We start from the raw sequence: 19,023 nt of genomic DNA on the forward strand, positions 1-19,023 counted from the left end.
TTTAAGGTGGGTAGGAGTAGGGATTTTTTTCATTTATTGTGCTGGACACACCCTAGATCTTTTCAAACTGGAGGCTAGTACTCTTAATTTCAGAAATATTGTATTTTCCTGGTATTTTCTCTATTTTCTCCTTCTGGAATTCCTAATAGTCTATTATATCTCCTGGATTTACCTTGTAAACTTAAGTTTTCTACTGTATACCACTGTATCTTTTGCTATATTTTCTGCCGGATTTTCTTGATCTTATCTTTTAGCACTTCTGTTGTTGATTGTTTTTTTTCTATCACTATATTTTTTTTTCATTTTAGAGCTCCTAATTGTTCTCTGGTTATACTTTTTCACAGCATCCCATTATTTCCTGGATGCAATATTTTCTCTTACATGACGAAAACATTCAGATTATTATTATGATGTGATAAATTTTCTGAAATTTTATTTTATTCTTTACATTGTCCCTGTTGCTTCTGGGTTTCTTTCATCTGTGTGATTATTTAATCTCTCTTTCAAGTAGGAGGTATTCATCAAATACCTGAAATCCTTAGATGTCTGCTCATATCTTTTCATTGGGCACTTGAAAATCGACACGGATGCTCCATGTACATGGATGGGGCTGGTCAACAGGAACATCTCACTGTGCAGTGATAAGGTGGCAAAAGGCCTATTCAGTGGATTACACACACACACACACACACACACACACACACACACACACACACACACCAGTACCTGGAAGCTTTTCTCTTGGCCCGTCCAATTTCTCAAGAGAAAAACATCCCCTAATCTCTGAGGAGTCCAGCTCCTGTCCAAAATCCTATGTATGATCTTTCAGGCCTGACCACAGGTAACTGCAAAGGCTTTATCTGACAGGTCTCATGGGGAAAGCTGTCCCACTTCCCACACCAGACCTAGTACACAGCCAGTGTCTGGCAGTTTCTGGAGGTGGTTACAGTCAAGGACTCAGACTTCCAGCCATGCTCTTCTGCATATCTTCACTTAGAAAGGTGCCTGACAAATAATGAGCACCCAATAATATTAGCTGAACAAATGAAGTGTCTGCAAAGTGGCAGGCACCGTGCTAGGCACTGGGGATACAGTGATTGTACCAGCACCTGGCCTCATGGAGCCTATATTCTAGAGGAGGAATCTGAGGCTAACGGAGGGACCCTAAGCTCATCTGGATGTGTGGTAGGGGGAAGGGCAGTCATGGAAGCCTTCCTTGAGAAAGCAGTATTTGAGCTGAGATATAAAAGTTGGGAAGGTGATAGAGATGGGGATGGGGCAGAGAAAAAGAAAAGCATCTGAAAATCCATGAGGAAGGGAAAAGCATGGTGTGGCCATATCATAGTGCCGTATTATGGGAGAGAGTGATGTGAAATGGAGCTGGAGATATTGGGGCAGGGGGAGGGGGAGGGCAGGTGGCAGTGTGGAATGAAAGCCACACCAAAGATTTTGGTCTATTGTAAGGAGATAGTAGACCATTGAAGGGTTTTTTTGTGTAGGGAAATGGGGGAGGGGAACATAATCAGATTAGCTTTAAAAAAAAAGATCCATCTAGCTGCAAATTGGATGACAGGTTAGAGTGGGTCAAGAGTATTTGTGATTTGGGATAGAAGAAAAATGCTCTACAGTTAGGTTTTAGAGATGGCTGCATATACTAAAAACTACTGAATTGTACACTTTAAATGGGTAAATTTATGCTATGTGAATTATATCACAATAAAGCTGGTTTGTTGGGGTAATTTTTTTTTTTTTAAGTAAATGTGAGGAAACAAGTTTTCAGGCTATTCCTGTAACCTGGATGATAGGATGATAATATAAGCCAGGGTGACACTGGCAGAAATAAAGAGCAGTAGGGAGATTCAGAAGATATTTAGCAGGCAAAATAAAAATGGACTTGTTTAATGGAGATGTTGACCGAAAAAAAATGCACAACCTAAAAGTTGAGAATTATGTTTTATTTGATGGACAAAACTGAGGACTGAAGCTTGGAAGACAGTCTCTCAGATAGCTCTGAGGGACAGCTCCAAAGAGGTAAGGGAGGAGCGAGGATATATAGGGGTTTTTGCAACAAAAACCAGGTAGTTGGAACATCAAAAGATTACTGTTGATTAAAGAAAACCAGATATCTCAAGTTAATGAATGTAGTGAGCTTTTTTGTGTATGGGAAGATGCAAGAGTCTGGGCTATTGAAATCATTCCTTTTATATGCACCTTAACCATCTAGGTAGGACCAGTGCCCTGCTTTCCATCCTGACTTCCCTCAGGGCGCACAGTAGGGGGTGGCTGCAGTGGCCTAGGGCTTGATGGCGGCAACATCCTTTGTTTACTGATATGGCAGGCAACATTTTTCATCCACAGAGAGGAGAGGACAAGAATATATTTCTAACCCTCACATATACGGTCAAATGATTTTTGACAAGGGTGCCAAGACAATTTAACGGATAAAGGACAGTCTTTTCAACAAAAAGTACTGAAAAAACTGGATTCCATATGCAAATAGAATGAAGTTTGATCCTTACCTTAGACCATGGAAAAAAATTAATTCAAAATGGAACAAAGGCCTAAATTTAAGACCTAAAACTATAAAACTCTTAGAAGAAAACAAGGAAAGCTTTATGACATTGGATTTGGCAATGATGTCTTGGATATAACACCCAAAGCACAGGCAACAAAAGCAAAATTAGGTAAATTTGACTACATCAGAATTTAAAACTTCTGTGCATCAAAAGACACAATCAACAGAGTGAAAAAGCAACCTATGGAATGGAAGAAAATAACTGCAAATTAAATACCTGATAAGGAGCTAATATCCAGAATGTATTAAAGAACTTCTACAACTCAACAACACAAATCCAAATAACCTGATTTTTTAAACGGGCAAAGGATTTGAAAAGACATCTCTCCAAAAAAGATATACAAATGGCCAACAAGCAAAGAAAAGATGCTCAATATCACTAATCATTAAAGAAATGATTTAAATGACTAATCATTTAAAGAAATGTAAATCAAAATCACAATGAGTTATCATCTCACACCCATTAGGGTGACTGCTATAGAAAATTTTTTAAAACAGAAAATAACAAATGTTCACAAGGAGGTGGAAAAATTGGAACCCTTGTGCACTATTGGTGGGAATGTAAAATGGTGTGGCCACCATAGAAAACAGTATGGCAGTTCCTCAAAAAATTAAAAATAGAATCACCAAATGACCTAGCAATACCACTTCTAAGTATATATCCCCAAAAGAATTAAAAGCAGAGTGTCAAAGAGAATTTGCACACCCATGGTCATAATAGCTTTACTCATACCAGCCAAGAGGTGAAAGCAAACCAAATGTCAACAGACGAATGGATAAACAACATGTGATTGATACACACACACACACACACACACACAGAGGAATATTATTCAGTCTTGAAAAGGAAGGAAATTCTGACACATGCTATAACATGCATGAACCTTGAAGACATTATGCTAAGTAAAATAAGCCAGTCACAAAAAGACATGCTGTATGATTTCACTTATATGAAGTATCCAGAGTAATCAAACTCATATAAACAGAAAGTGGAATCGTAGTTGCCAGGGGCTGGGAGGAATAGAAGAATGGGGAGTAGTTACTAATGCACATAGAGTTTCAGTTTTGCAAGATGAAAAAGTTCTGAAGATTGGTTGCACAGCAATGTGAATATACTTAACATTATTAAGCTGTACACTTAAAAACAGTTAAGATGATAAATTTTATGTTTATATGTATTTTACTGCATTTTAAAATATATATATACTTTTATTTCTTCTAACACAGTAGAGACAATGTAATCTAAAAATACATCTGCTAGGACTTCCCTGGTGGCGCAGTGGTTAAGAATCCACCTGCAATGCAAGGGACGTAGGTTCAAGCCCTGATCCAGGAAGATCCCACATGCCATGGAGCACATGTGCACCAAAACTACTGAAGCCTACACAGCTAGAGCCGGTGCTCCGCCACAGGAGAAGCCACTTCAGTGAGAGGCCCGTGCACCGCAACGAAGAGTAGCCCCCGCTCGCCGCAACTAGAGAAAGCCTGCATGCAGCAACAAAGACCCAAGGCAGCCAGATTAATTAATTAATTAATTAACTAATTAAAAATACATCTGCTCCAAATACCCAGAAATTCTAGGTGATTTATAACATCTTTTTTAAATGAATAATCTTATAAAGTCCCATAGAATTTCATTTCATATACAACCTGGCAATTACCAAATTTATATATATAATGTGGACATTTCGTCTCATGTCTCCCAGCATCATAAATTCAACTGACAATCTACATCTCCATTTGTATGGCTTAACAGACATCTCAAGCTTATGATCTAAGTGTCCAAAACCAAATTCTTGATTTTCCTCCACCAAACTGTTCTATCCAGTCTTCCTCATCTCAGCAAATAGCAATACATTTCTTGCCAGTTGTCTAAGCCTAAAAACCTTGAAGCCTCTCCCATATATTCAATATTCAGTTTATTATCAAATCCTATTTTCTCCACCTTCAAACCATACCCAGAATTTTACCACTTCTCATCACCTCTCACCCACTATACTGCAATAGCCTTCAACTTTGTCTTCCTACTTCCATCCTTGGGCCCCATAGTCTATTTTCTGAAACCAGACAAATCCATTTAAAATACAAATCAGATCACATTCGTGCATGTCATATCTTTGCTCAAAACCCTCCAATGATTTTTCATCTCACTGAGAGTATAAGCAAAAAATCTCGTCCTGACTCACAAGGCCTTACATGTTCTTGCCTCTCATTACCCCTCTGGCTTCATATCCTGCCATCACTGCCCCTCATTCATTACCCTCCAGCCTCACTGGCTTTCTTATTTTCACTCAGACAGGAGGCAAGGGGCCTGAAATCCCTGCATAAGCCTAAATCTTCAAAGGGCTACTCTCAGAGAAAGGGAGAACTGGAAAAAAATATATACCCATGAAAGATGACAAAGAAGTTTGTTTGTCTTGTCCTAGATTCTGATAGAAAAGGGGAAGTCTCCCTTTATGAGTTAGTAAGCACAGACCTGCCTTGATAAAGATCTGAAATTCTAATCCATACTACCTATTCAATTCAGGAAACCTCAATCCAATAACTAAGTAAATAAACAAGCAAGTAAGCTGGGGCTAATTCCCTAGGGGAACTTGATAGAAACAAATAGGAACTCTTTCAGAATTCACACACTCAAACCAAACCACACATAATTCCCATGGTAAATCTCACCAACCATAATATGATTCACAATCCAGATTTACAACAACACAAGAAAACCATCTAGGGTACTTCCCTGGTGGCGCAGTGGTTAAGACTCTGCACTCCCGATGCAGGGGGCCCAGGTTCGATCCCTGGTCAGGGAACTAGATCCCACATGCATGCTGCAACTAAGAGTTCACATGCCACAACTAAGGAGCACGGAAGCTGGGCTCCTTTTTTAATAGTCTCACCAATATAATGAGATCGTAAGTCTCTCCAAAAGCCTTCCCTCTGGTCCTGAACTGTAATGCACTTCATTTGACAGCTCTCTTGGCTTTCTTGGAGCTTCCCTGATCCATTAGCCCTGGAATAGATAAGGAACCTGCCTCCATGCCCCAAACAGTTCTCCCTAAAACTTTAAGTCACTATACTTGAACAGCAAAACAGTCATCCAGAATCAAATCGTTTCCTACATAAAAAAATCTCTTAACAACACCACAACAATAACAGATATTACGTCCTCCCAAATTAAAAAGAAGGTCATTCAAAGATGATGTGAGGTTCATGTTCATTTCAATGCCTGAAGAAGTAACAGGCTAATTTTCTGTTTCCCTTTTTTGAAGGTCTAGTCTATACACTGAAATAATGGAACAGATTGAACCCACTGAGGTCTCAGCATGTAACTATAAGTCTGCTCTTTGTTGTAAGAGGTGGTGCTTAGGGCAATGGTTCTCAAATTGACTGGACGTCTTAGAATCACCTGGAGGGCTTTTTAAAAAGAGATATTCTCCAGTTTTTACACTGAAAATTAGGTCTGGAATAGGGTCCCCAAATCTATTCTTGTTTGTTAACTCCCTGTGTAACACTGCTAAATTTTAGAACTACTGCTTTAGAGGATGACATTATTACTCGGCCTCAGTCTTGATCTGGCTCCAACATAATGGTCTTCAGGGTCGTAAGTTAGAGTTGTTGTTAAAGATGGCAGCATATTCCTAAGCAATTCATGGGTCAAAGAGAATACCAAACCTACAACTATAGAAACAGTCTAGAAAGTCTAGAAATAGACCTACAAGATACATTCAACTGATTTTCTTTCTTTTTTAATTTAATTTATTTTATTTATTTTTGGCTGCATTGGTTCTTCGTTGTTGCTCACAGGCTTTCTCTAGTTGCAGCGAGTGGGGGCTTCTCTTCGTTGCGGTGCGCGGGCTTCTCACTGAGGTGGCTTCTCTTGTTGTGGAGCTCAGGCTCTAGGTGCACAGGCTTCAGTAGTTTTGGCTCACAGGCTCAGTAGTTATGGCTCGTGGGCTCTAGAGCGCAAGCTCAGTAGTTGTGGCGTACAGGCTTAGTTGCTCTGCGGCACGTGGGATCTTCCCAGACCAGGGCTCGAGCCCATGTCCCCTGCAATGGCAGGCGGATTCTTAACCACTGCGCCACCAGGGAAATTCTCAACTGATTTTCAACAAAGGTACCAAGATAATTCAATAGGAAGTGGATAGTTTTTTCTACAAATGGTGTTGGAACAACCAAAGAGCTACTGGGTAAAAAATAATGAATCCTGACTCTACACTTCATCCCAAAAGTTAATTGGAATGAATGATAGGATCAAAAAAAGCTAAAACTGTGAAGCTTCTACATGAAAATATAGAATATATTTGCAATATTCAGGTAGGTAAAAATTTCTTAAATGAAACACAAAAAACAATAACCATAAAAGAAAAAAAATTACAAGAAGGGAATTCATTAAAATTAAAACCTCCTATTCTTCAGAAGACACTGCAAAGAAAAGATAAACCACAGACTAGAAGAAAATATTTAGAATCATAAATCTGACAAAGAACTTATATCCAGAACATATTAATATAAAGAATTCCTACAACTCAAATAACTAAAAGACAATCAATTTAAAAATAGTCAAAAGGCTTGAACACTTAACAAAAAAAGCTATATAAATGGCCAAGAAGAAGCACACAAAAAGATGCCTAATATCATTAGACAACAGAGAAATACAAATTAAAACCACAATGAGATTCTATTTTATACCCCCCAAAATGACTAAAATGAAAGACTGACAATACCAATTATTAGTAAGGATGTGAACAACTGGAGTCTCATGCATTTCCGGATGGAGTCTGTAATGGTACAACTACTGGAAAAAGATTGGCACTTTCTTTAAAATTAAGCATACATCTACCCCTTGGCCCAGCAATGCCATTAAGTATTTACCCAAAAGAAATGAAAACATATCCACAAAAAGACTTTTACAGGAATGTCCAGGCAGCTTTATTCATTATAGTCCAACATTGGAAACACCTCAAAAGTCCATCCAGAGGACATAGGATAAACTGTGGTACAAACGATACAATTTTTAAAACTCAGTAATTTTAAAGCTCAGCAGTTTTAAAAAAAAATGTGCCGCTGATACAAGCAACAATATGGATTAACCTAAAGGTCATTATGCTGAGGGAAAGTACTCAGACACAGAGAGTACTACTGTATGATTTCATTCATATGAAGTTCGAGAATCAAAAAATGACTCTGGTGATAGAAATCCGAACAGTGGTTGCCCAGTGGGGGACTGATTGGAAGCAGGCAGAAGGAAAGCTGAAGGGAGGGACTCTGCATCTTGCTTGGTGTGTTGATTACACAGACTTGTCAAAACTCAACAAATGGTACAATTAAGAAATGCATTTCACTGTACATAAATTTTACTTCAATAAAAAACTTACCAAATTGTACTATTCAAATATGTGCATTTCAATGTTTGTAAATTATACTCAATTTTTACAAAAGTTAAAAATAAGTGCAGCTACAGAACATTATACCTATAAAAGCAACAACATCTACAAATCAAAATTGATATGGTGAGGATAACTACATTCAGAAATCTCACAGCCTTAAATATATTTATTTTTAAAAACAGAAAATGAAAATAAATTTGAAAAAATGTCGAAAAAGAAGAGAAACCTGAGAGATAAAGAGAAATGCATTTAATAATGATGTAAAAATAATGATGTAGAAATTATTAGAAAACAAAAATAGATATGACAAATAAATCCAAGAAATAATTTCTTTGAAAATATCAATAAAATAGACAAAGCTTACAGATTTAGACAACAGAAAATATATTCAAATCATTAAAAATGAGAATCAGGTTTTACTCACAGATATATAAGTACCCTGTAACACTATAAGAAATTTAAATGTACCACTCTAAGCTAAAATATCCAAAAATAAGGATGAAACACACGATTTTCTAAAAAACACATAACCTTCCAGAAATGATTTGATAAATTAGTCCATGTGGATACCAACAACTGCGGAAGAAATGGAAATTTTTGCCTAGGGAATAACTCCAAATGCTGTACCATGTCTAGACAATTTTACTAGTGAGTTCTATCAGAGCTTCAAGGAAAGATAATTCACATATCACTTAAAGTGTTCCAGAGTACAGAAAAAGATGGCACACTGCCCAATTCATTTTCCCAAACCAGCAATACTCTAATCCCCAAGTCCAACAAATAGAGCACAAAAATGTAAATCACAAACTAATCTCCCTATATAACATGCTAATCCAGTAGCATGTAAAATATACCAGTCAGTTAATTAGTCACTTCAGTACCTCAGAAGATTAAAAAATAGTTCTTTTAATAAATGCAAAGATTAAAAAATAAATATTAAAATAAATACAAAAGCTTCCTGACAATAGAGGGAAACCTCCTTAATCAATTAGAGAATAGTTATTGTATAGAGATAGCCAACATTAGAGTTAATGATGAAATACTAGAGCTCATTCCCATTAAATTTAGCAACAAGAGCAGTGTGCTGGTTATTATTTAGCACTTTCCTGGAATTTCTAGCCAATGCAATAAAGGACAGAAGAATTCTTTTAATTGGTAAATTTTAGAAACATGGGGACAAATTACTCTCTATTTTAAGATCATGCTTCTTTAAATGGAAAACCTAAGTAAATCAAATGAAAATTCACTAGTAGAAGTCATTAAGGTAATTAGTTTTAAAATATACAAAAGTCTAGAGAGCTTCAAGATACGGTAGGAGTAAGACGTGGAGATCACCTTCCTCCCCACAAATACATCGAAAGTATACCTACATGTGGAACAACTCCTGCAGAACACCTACTGAATGCTGGCAGAAAACCTCAGACTTCCCAAAAGGCAAGAAACTCTCCACGTACCTGGCCGAGTGGCTGACAGGGTCTTGGTGCTCCGGCCAGGTGTCAGGCCTGAGCCTCCAAGGTGGGAGAGCCGAGTACAGGACACTGGTCCACAAGAGACCTCCCGGCCCCATGTAATATCAAACAGCAAAAGCTCTCCCAGAGATCTCCATCTCAATGCTAAGACCCAGCTCTACTCAAGAACCAGCAAGCTACAGTGCTGGACACCCTATGCCAAACAACTAGCAAGACAGGAACACAACCCGACCCATTAGCAGAGAGGCTACCAAAAATCATAATAAGGTCACAAACACCCCAAAACAAACCACTGAACACTGTCCTGCCCACCAGAAAGACAAGATCCAGCCTAATCCACCAGAACACAGGCACTACTCACCTCCACCAGGGAGCCTACACACCCCACTGAATCAACCTTTGCCACTAGGGGCAGACACCAAAAACAACGGGAACTAAGAACATGCAGCCTGCCAAAAGGAGACCCCAAACACAGTAAGTTAAGCAAAATGAGAAGACAGAGAAACACACAGCAGATGAAGGAGCAAGGTAAAAACCCACCAGACCTAACAAATGAAGAGGCAATAGACAGCCTACCTGAAAAAGAATTCAGGGTAATGATAGTAAAGATGATCCAAATTCTAGGAAATAGAATACAGAAAATACAAGAAACGTTTAACAAGGACCTAGAAGAACTAAAGAGCAAGGAAACAATGATGAACAACACAATAAATGAAATTAAAAATTCTCCAGAAGGAATCAATAGCAGAATAACTGAGGCAGAAGAACGGATAAGTGAGCTGGAAGATAAAATAGTGGAAATAACTACCACAGAGCAGAATAAAGAAAAAAGAATGAAAAGAATTGAGGACAGTCACAGAGACCTCTGGGACAACATTAAATGCGCCGACATTCGAATTATAGGGGTCCCAGAAGAAGAAGACAAAAAGAAAGAGACTGAGAAAATATTTGATGAGATTATAGTTGAAAACATCCCTAATATGGGACAGGAAGTATTCAATCAAGCCCAGGAAGCACAGAGAGTCCCATACAGGATAAATCCAAGGAGAAACATGCCAAGACACATATTAATCAAACTTTCAAAAATTAAATTCAAAGAAAAAATATTTTAAAAAGCAAGGGAAAAGCAACAAATAACATACAAGGGAATCCCCATAAGGTTATCAGCTGATCTTTCAGCAGAAACTCTGCAAGCCAGAAGGGAGGGGCATAACATATTTAAAGTGATGAAAGGGATAAACCTACAACCAAGATTACTCTACCCAGCAAGGACCTCATTCAGATTTGACGGAGAAATTAAAACACTTACAGACAAGGAAAAGCTAAGAGAATTCAGCACCACCAAACCAGCTTTACAACAAATGCTAAAGGAACTTCTCTAGCCAGGAAACACAAGAGAAGGAACAGACCTACAATAACAAACCCAAAACAATTAAGAAAATGGTAATAGGAACATACACATTGATAATTACCTTAAATGTAAATGGATTAAATGCTCCAACCAAACGACATACAGACTGGCTGAATGGATACAAAAACAAGACCTGCATATATGCTGTCTACAAGGACTCACTTCAGACCTAGGGACACATACAGACTGAGAGTGCGGGGATGGAAAAAGATATTCCATGCAAATGGAAATCAAAAGAAAGCTTAAGTAGCAATTCTCATATCAGACAAAATAGACCTTAACATAAAGACTATAGGGCTTCCCTGGAGGCGCAGTGGTTGAGAGTCCGCCTGCCGAAGCAGGGGACACAGGTTCGTGCCCCGGTCTGGGAAGATCCCACATGCCGCAGAGTGGCTAGGCCCGTGAGCCATGGCCGCTGAGCCTGTGCATCCGGAGCCTGTGCTCCGCAACAGGAGAGGCCACAACAGTGAGAGGCCGGCGTACCGCAAAAAAAAATAATAATAATATAAATAAATAAATAAAATAAAGAGTACTACAAGAGACAAAGAAGGACACTATATACTGATCGAGGGATCAATCCAAGAAGAAGATATAACATTGTAAATATTTATGCACCAACACAGGAGCACCTCAATACATAAGGCAAATGCTAACAGCCATAAAAGGGGAAATCGACAGTAACAGAATCATACTAGGGGACTTTAACACCCCACTTTCACAATGGACGGATCATCCAAAAATGAAAGTAAATAAGGAAACACAAGCTTTAAATGATACATTAAACAAGATGGACTTAATTGATATTTACAGGACATTCCATCCAAAAACAACAGAATACACTTTCTTCTCAAGTGTTCATGCAACATTCTCCAGGATAGATCATATCTTGGGTCACAAATCAAGCCTTGGTAAATTTAAGAAAACTGAAATCGTATCAAGTATCATTTCCAATCACAACGCTATGAGACTAGATATCAATTACAGGAAAAAATCTGTAAAAAATACAAACACATGGAGGCTAAACAATACACTACTAAATTACCAAAAGATCACTGAAGAAGTCAAAGAGGAAATCAAAAAATACCTAGAAACAAATAACAATAAAAGCACAACAATCCAAAACCTTTAGGATGCAGCAAAAGCAGCTCTAAGAAGGAAGTTTATAGCAAATCAATCCTACGTCAAAAAAAAGAAACATCTCAAATAAACAACCTAACCTTACACCTAAATCAGTCAGAGAAAGAACAAAAAAAAAAAAAACCCAAAGTTAGCAGAAGGAAAGAAATCATAAAGATCAGATCAGAAATAAATGAAAAAGCAATGAAGGAAACAATAGCAAAGATCAGTAAAACTAAAAGCTGGTTCTTTGAGAAGATACACAAAATTGATAAACCATTAGCCAGACTCATCTAGAAGAAAAGGGAGAGGACTCAAATCAATAGAATTAGAAATGAAAAAGGAGAAGTAACAATTGACACAGCAGAAATACAAAGGTTCATGAGACATTACTAAAAGCAACTATATGCCAATAAAATGAACAACCTGGAAGAAATGGACAAATTCTTAGAAAAGCACAACCTCCCAAGACTGAACCAGGAAGAAATAGAAAATATAAACAGACCAGTCACAAACACTGAAATTGAAATTGTGATTAAAAATTTTCCAGCAAACAAAAGCCCAGGACCAGATGGCTCCACAGGCAAATTCTATCAAACATTTAGAGAAGAGCTAACACCTATCCTTTTCAAACTCTTCCAAACTATAGCAGAGGGAGGAACACTCCCAAACTCATTCTATGAAGCCACCATCACCCTGATATCAAAACCAGACAAAGATGTCACAGAAAAAGAAAGCTACTGGCCAATATCACTGATGAATATAGATGAAAAAATCCTCAACAAAATACTAGCAAACAGAATCCAACAACACATTAAAGGAATCACACACCATGATCAAGTGGGGTTTATCCCAGGAATGCAAGGATTATTCAAAACATGCAAATCCATCAATGTGATACACCATATTAATAAACTGAAGGATAAAAACCATATGATCATCTCAATAGATTCAGAAAAAGCTTTCAACAAAATTCAACACCCTCCAGAAAACAGGCATAGAGGGAACTTACCTTAACATAATAAAGGCCATATATGACAAACCCACAACCAACATTGTTCTCAATGGTGAAAAAATGAAACCATTTCCACTAAGATAAGGAACAAGACAAGGTTGCCCACTCTCACCACTATTATTCAACATAGTTTTGGAAGTTTTAGCCACAGCAATCAGAGAAGAAAAAGAAATAAAAGGAGTCCAAATCAGAAAAGAAGTAAAACTGTCACCGTTTGCAGATGACATGATATTATACATAGAGAATCCTAAAGATGCTACCAAAAAACTACTACAGGTGATCAATGAATTTGGTAAAGTAGCAGGATACAAAATTAATGCACAGAAATCTCTTGCAAACCTATACACTAATGATGAAAAATATGAAAGAGAAATTAAGGAAACACTCCCATTTATCATTGCAACAAAAAGAATAAAATATCTAGGAATAAACCTACCTAAGGAGACAAAACCTGTATGCAGAAAACTATAACACACTGATGAAAGAAATTAAAGATGATACAAATAGATGGAGAAGTATACCATGTTCTTGGATTGGAAGAATCAACATTCTGAAAATGACTATACTACTGAAATCTACAGATTCAATGCAATCCCTATCAAACTACCAACGGCATTTTTCACAGAACTTGAACAAAAAATTTCACAATTTGTATGGAAACACAAAAGACCCCGAATAGCCAAAGCAATCTTGAGAAAGAAAAACGGAGCTGGAGGAATCAGGCTGTCTGACTTCAGACTATACTACAAAGCTACAGTAATCAAGACAGTATGATACTGGCACACAAACAGAAATATAGATCAATGGAACAGGATAGAAAGCCCAGAGATAAACCCACACACATATGGTCACCTTATCTTTGACAAAGGAGGCAAGAGTATACAATGGAGAAAAGACAGACTCTTCAATAAGTGGTGCTGGGAGAACTGGACAGCTACATGTAAAAGAATGAAATTAGAACACTCCCTAACACCATACACAAAAATAAATTCAAAATGGATTAAAGACCTAAATGTAAGGCCAGACACTATAAAACTCTTAGAGAAAAACATAGGCAGAACACTCTATGACATAAATCACAGCAAGATCCTTTTTGACCCACCTCCTAGAGTAATGGAAATAAAATCAAGAGTAAACAAATGGGACCTAATGGAACTTAAAAGCTTTTGCACTGCAAAGGAAACCATAAACAAGACAAAAAGACAATCCTGAGAATGGGAGAAAATATTTGCAAAGGAAGCAACTGACAAAGGATTAATCTCCAAATTATACAAGCAGCTCATGCAGCTCAATATCAAAAAAACAAGCCAATCCAAAAATGGGCAGAAGACCTAAATATACATTTCTCCCAAGAAGACATACAGATGGCCAAGAGGCACATGAAAATTTGCTCAACATCACTAATCATTAGAGAAATGCAAATCAAAGCTACAATGAGATATCACTTCACACCAGTCAGAATGGCCATCATCAAAAAATCTACAAACAATAAATCCTGGAGAAGGTGTGGAGAAAGGGAACCCTCTTGCACTGTTGTTGGGAATGTAAATTGATATAGCCACTATGGAGAACAGTGTGGAGGTTCCTTACAAAACTAAAAATAGAACTACCATATGACCCAGCAATCCCACTACTGGGCATATACCCTGAGAAAATCCTAATTCCAAAAGAGTCATGTACCCCAATGTTCATTGCAGCACTATTTACAATAGCCAGGACATGGAAGCAACCTAAGTGTCCATTGATAGATGAATGGATAAAGAAGATGTGGCACATATGTACAATGGAATATTACTCAGCCATAAAAAGGAATGAAACTGAGTTATTTGTAGTGAGGTGGATGGACCTAGAGACTTTCATACAGAATGAATAAGTCAGAAAGAGAAAAACAAATACCGTATACTAACACATATATATGGAATCTTAAAAAAAGAAAAAAATGGTTCTGGTGAACCTAGGTGCAGGACAGGAATAAAGATGCAAATGTAGAGAATAGACTTGAGGACACAGGGAGGGGGAAGGGTAAGCTGGGACGAAGTGAGAGAGTGGCATGCACATATATACATTACCAAATGTAAAACAGATAGCTAGTGGGAAACAGCCGCATAGCACAGGGAGATCAGCTAGGTGCTTTGTGTCCACCTAGAGGGGTGGGATAGGGAGAGTGGGAGGGAGACGCAAGAGGGAGGAGAAATGGGGACATATGTATATGTATAGCTGATTCACTTGCTTATGTAGCAGAAAATAACACACTATTGTAAAGCAATTATACTCCTATAAAGATGTTAAAAATATATACAAAAATCAACAATATGTTTTTCTGTATACCACCAGTAATCAGTTAAGAAATTTAACAGGAAAAAAAGTCCCATTTTAAACAACCATCAGAAATATAAAAGGCCTAGGAAACTTCTAATAAGAAATGTGAAACACCTTATATGATGAAAACTACCAAACTTTACCAAGGTCCAGAAAAGAAAATCTGTTTATTTGAATGTTTAATATCATAAACATTAAGGTAATCTTAATGAAAATACCAATAAAGTGTTTAAGAAGTTAACACAATAATTCCAATGTTCGTTCAAAAGAATAAACAAGTTATAATTGGCAGAAATTATTTTAAAAGATGTGTAATAAGATAATAATAAAAGATGTATAATATTTGTTTTACCAAGTATTAAAATGTACTATAAAGATACATAAATTACAATAATAGAGTATTACAACAGGAACAGAAAGGAAGAATCAGAACCAATTGTATATAATAATTTCCCTCTGTGATAAAAATGCCATCTTGAATCAAAACAACCCTCTGTGGGAGGAAGAGAAGGAGTTATTCCCATTTAGCAAAGGAGAAAACTGAGCATCAGATAGTAAAGTAACTTGCTCTAAGTCACCCAGTTAGCACCCAGCTAGAAAATATTATTAACTGTGATTACTTCCTGGAGATGGGATTACAAATGATTTTTTTCTGCTTTGTGATGATCCCTTTCTATAACGAACAGAAATAATAAGGATGATATTTTTGAAATATTAAACTGAAGTACGTTTCATTTCCCATATGTTGTGTTATCCTGCCTAATCAACAGCATTCATTCAACATTTTGGGGAGACAGAGAAGTATTGCTCAGGTTTGATCTTCAAACCAGAATTCTAGCACATAGGAACAAGAAAAGATCTGAAAGCTAGGTCTGGTTGTTTGTTTTTTGAGGGGACAATACCTCAAAAGTGTATTTAATATCTTTCATCTATCAAGAGAGTCAAATCTGGCCAACTTGATCAGAGTCCTACAAAATCCATAGAACAGGCAAGAAAGAAGATATGGCATTCCCATCACATAGAGAGGAAAAGTAGAAAGCCCTTTGGCCACGGGGAAAAGAAGCTGGGAGAGGAGAGAGAGAGGTTATCAAGGAGAGTCCTCAATTCTGTTCCCCTGCCTCCCATATCTCCCACTGTCAAACCTTGGGTAAGGTTTGCAATAAAAATACTCCAGATAGTTTGAGGTCATGCCAAAAGCAAAGAGGAGACTTGAATTTCCTTTTCCATTTGGAACTTTGATAAAAGAATGGCTTGCAGGTACCTTGTGCCAACATATAATAGAATGAAAATGAAAGGGGAGGGGAGAAGGGAGCAATGTTGCTGGGTCACATAAGGGCATCAGCATCAGTAGGAGTTAAGTGGGAGCTCAGGAATCAGTGGGTCATCGTGCACTTCCCTTGACTAGAAAACACAAGCTACATCAGCCACAAAGACATCAACAACAGCTGCAGAAAAGACAGAAGCAGACTCTCAGAGATGAAGTGGCACAAATTACACACGGATCAGAGTTCGGTGGGAACCAGCCGAGAAAGCCCTTTCTTAGGATAGAAATCTTTCCTTCTACCAGGAGGTCATGTAAGTGTCTCTGTGCCCAGATAGAGGTAAAGAATGAGGAAGACAGGGCAATCAAGAGGAATATGGCAGGGAGAGGAATCCTCCAAGATTGTCCATTTACCAGCAAAATGGGGAAATAATCTGAAAGATACCATTTATCTGAAAGATACTAGAAGAGACATTGACCTGTGATGGGAAATTTCACTTTTGTCCCCTCAATAGCAGAAGCAATATTCATCCAGTCACAAAAAAGTTAGAAAGCTATATACTATTTTACATATCTGAGTTTTAGTTTATCAGCTTTGGCCCTGCTGTGTGTTTTTCCTAAGAATATCTAACATGTTTTTCTGCACTTAAAGTGTGCCAGGCACTGTGCTAAATGCTTTACATGCATACCATACTCCATACAATAATCCCAAGAGGCAGGTGCTATCATTATCCTTGAACTGCAGAAGAGCACACTGTGACTGAGAAAGGTTAAGTAAATTTGACCAACATCAGACCGCAAATAAGTGACAGTGAAGATTTGAACCCAATGCCAGAACCCTCTCAATACAACCTGTGTACCACTATTACACTCACTCTCTGGATGCTTAAAGAAACAGAATAAATGACTAACCCAACCAGCAAGAGGCAGAACTGGGGTTTGAACCAAGGCAGTCTGCCTCAAGATACGCCAGTTTCTATTTCTTGACTAATTTTCAAACAATTTTAACAAATCTACTTACTGAAAATGTAAATCTTACTCTTGCTTGTATTACTATGGAAAACAGGGAATATACCAATTAGGGAATACATAGATTAGGGTAGTGGGAAATGAAAGAATAAAAAGGTAACAGAATATAAATAAGTTCAGCAAGGTTTTATGAATAGAAACTTAGTGAAAGAAAGACAAACTATAGGAAGGAGTAAAATTACTGGTAGCTGGACATTGGGAACAGTGAGAGGAACCTAACTATTATAATCTAGCAACGCGAGATTACAACTAACAACTGGCTCAGTGAATGGGTAGGAGCCCAAGAAAGAATGCTGAAAAATCCTTGTGGATTGTATATGCTCAGTTCTCATAAGACAACCACCATTCCTACTGGAAAGAAGTTTCTTATTTATTATTTTTATTGAAATATCGTTGAGTTACAATGTTGTGTTAACTTCTGCTGTACAGCAAAGTGATTTGGTTATACATATATACACATTTTTTATATTCTTTTCCATTATGGTTTATCACAGGATATTGAATATATTAATAGTTCCCTGGGCAATACAGTAGGACCTTGTTGTTTATCCATTCTATATATAATAGTTTGCATCTGCTAATCCCAAACTCCCACTCCATCCCTTCCCCACCCACTCCCCTTGGCAACAACAAGTCTATTGTCTATATCTGTGAGCCTGTTTCTATTTCATAAAAGTTCATTTGTGTCATATTTTAGATTCCACATATAAGTGATATCGTATGGTATCTGTCTTCTCTTTCTGACTTACTTTACTTAGTATAATAATCTCTAGTTCCATCCATGTTGCCACAAAGGGCATTATTTCATTCATTTTTATGGCTGAGTAGTATTCCATTGTATATATGTACCACATCTGAAAGAAGCTTCTTAAAAAATGACACACATGCAGAGGAGTGCTGGACAGCCCATGTCTAAGTGTACAAGGATTCAAAGTACAAGGGTGGAAGGTATGGGAATGACAGACTGGACAACGTGAGAGTATTTGGTATGCATTATGGGGGGAAGACAGTTGTGCAAGACCTTTGTAGTTGTAGACTATTAGCTAAGGCACCTTGCACCTGCTTTCAACAGGGATGAATAACTAAAGAAATGTAATTTGCTGTTATGTAGGGAGGATGGAAGGGAGAAAGAAGGTTTGTAAATGTTCAAAGTACAGTTAAAACTAATGGAAAATGCTCCCATCCCAAATAATCAGCATGTGTTGATTCCTTTGTTTGTAAGGAGGAGATTCCCTGGCAGTTACTGTCTGAAATCTTTTCATTAGAACTTAGGTAATGTCTACACTCCAGAGAAAACTCTAGTTGCTTAACTCAGTTCATTAAATCACAATATTGACAAGGCAAGTGTCTTGAGTGTCCAGGTCAGTTAACTGCCATGTTTCAGAGCTAAAGGCTGCTCTCCTAACCTCAGAGTCAATGGTGAAGAGCCTGTAGAGTATTGCCT

Source organism: Phocoena phocoena, chromosome 8 (genome assembly GCF_963924675.1).
Source record: "Phocoena phocoena chromosome 8, mPhoPho1.1, whole genome shotgun sequence".
NCBI lineage: Eukaryota > Metazoa > Chordata > Mammalia > Artiodactyla > Phocoenidae > Phocoena > Phocoena phocoena.